Genomic DNA, 2,360 nt, shown 5'->3' on the forward strand with positions numbered 1-2,360 from the left:
TGTTGGGGATCGAGCTTAGACAAAGGATCGTAGAGGAGGCCCGCATGTGCTTTTCAAAGCCTCTCTAGAGTTTTGCTCTCTGCCAGGAGCAAACCTCCGGGTTTTGACAGAGCAGCCATGTTGTCTTGACCGGGCCTGAGGTCAACTTGGGCCTTCTATTGGCCGAGAGCCAACAAGACCCCGGCCCTCTCCAGAAGGAGGCCGGACATTTCCTGAGTAATAAATACCGAGAGCTCCCCCAAATCATTGCTCATTCCCCGTGCACTGAAGATAGGACCAGAACCTCTCCAGGTTCCCTCCAGATGATCCAGACACTTAAGGGAGCAACCACAAACGTTTGTAGTTTTTTATATTTTTCCCCCTTTAAGTTCATTCAACTCCTTTTAATTTTTGTTACTTGAACTTTACTCTGAAAGGACCGCAGCAAAAGTCGAATACTCGCCGGCCGAGTTATCCACAGACTTTTCCTCCGCTCCCACAAATCATAGCTGCTCCGCCGCTATTCATCCCTGCAGAAGAGCAAGTTTATATTCGCCAAGGCATTGAGACTTTTCGCCACGGAGAACGAGACCGATTCTCTCCACTTTCCGGCGCAGCTTTGCCCGCTGCCATCACACGAAGCAGCTGATCACTGTTTCCGCCGGCCACGAACCAAATCCACTCGTCTTCCCGGAACGCCCGCTCGCGCACGAACCAACCGCGGAACATCGACAAGTAAGAGGCTTATGTCTGGGCAGAGACTAGTTTAATTATTAGTGTGTTACTATTTGAGCGTACATTTGTGTGAGACCGCTGGGTCTAATTTTGTCCACATTGTGCCCGTGCGTCGTGACGTATTCGGCATTTCCGGCTACGTCACCGCGTTGTGTTACCGTCAGACCGACTTTGCGGAGATTCTAACCTATTAAAAGATCGGCACACAGCGGGACGGATCTTGGTTCGTTCGCTTGGGTACCGAGTGGTAGAGTCCCCGCAAAGCTGTCTCTGGCGGTGTTTGAGATCTCCTCTGATAAATTAGTGTATAACTTTTCCTTCCTCTCTCTCTTCTCTCCTAAATCCGCCTGCACGCACGTCCGAACTGCATCCCCGCACTTCACGTCTTATATACCTTCTAGAATCTAGATAGTGCGATCGCATCTCGACGCCATTCGGCGCTTTGAACCACGAGATAGATCAAGTAACCTTTGTCCACCATTCCCTGGTGGTCAAACCACATGGTGCACCGCCATTTTGTAACCCGAAACCACGTGTAACTTGTACGCCATTTTTGATTTCGTAACCCGACACCACGGCTTTAGACGCCATCTTGTCTCCATCTTCCCCGGACATATACACACACACACCCACCCACACACACACAGACACACACGCACACACACATACTCGCCTCCGGGTAGACACATTGGAGGCATTACATATGTGTTACGATTGTAATAGATGCTTGTGGTGTTTCATCTTTGATATAGTGGGTTTGCTGTGATAAGTCATTGAGTTACATTGATGTCATTATCCTAAATAAATCCCCTTTTATATTTAAAGTACCGGTATTTTTGTGATTCTTTGTGCATATATATATATGTGAATACGCTGGATTATGACTGCCTGTGCTCGAACTTAAAACCTTCACTGTTCATTATATAATCATTAATAGAAAATATTGAGATTTCTAATTGAACTTTTCAGATTATGAGACTGATCTTTATTGACTGATTGTTGGTCCCTGATTCCAGGGTGGTGCCCCGTCTTTGATAAATTATAATTACAACTTTTATTATTCTTAATTGATAATTTTATTGTTTTTCATTAATTATTTCATTATTCTTAATTGATAACTCTATCATTTTTAATTAATTATTTTATTATTTTAATTAAATAATTTTATTTATTTTAATAATCATATTTTTGATTATTGAAAATTAGCCAACATCCAGTCTACCTACTATTGCACAACACCGACATCCTCCCTCGGCGTTGATGGTGGTTACAGCGAGCGGCCAGTGGCTATGGCATGGAGCGAACCCGCCGCTGGCTCAACGCCGTCATGCGAGGATTTATGAAGGATCTGGGTATGCGGTGTATTGTCCACAGCAACATTACACTGCATCACCTGTTGAGCGACGGCGTTCATTTAAATGTAGAAGGGAACACCTGCTCCGACTCAATATACACTATGCACTGGCTGACAACCTGTAACGGCTCTTTTAAGTGCCACCCAACTTCTCGTGAAGAACAATCATCCCTAGGATTTGAGAATCATGCGTCGAAAACCTGAAAGGTCTCTACGAAAAACAGTGACTATCAATTTGGAGGTTTCCTCATCAACAGAGGAAGAGCTCCCAGCAGCTCAACCTCCCAGGTCT

This window comes from Hippoglossus stenolepis, chromosome 11 (genome assembly GCF_022539355.2).
Source record: "Hippoglossus stenolepis isolate QCI-W04-F060 chromosome 11, HSTE1.2, whole genome shotgun sequence".
NCBI classification, from domain to species: Eukaryota; Metazoa; Chordata; class Actinopteri; order Pleuronectiformes; family Pleuronectidae; genus Hippoglossus; species Hippoglossus stenolepis.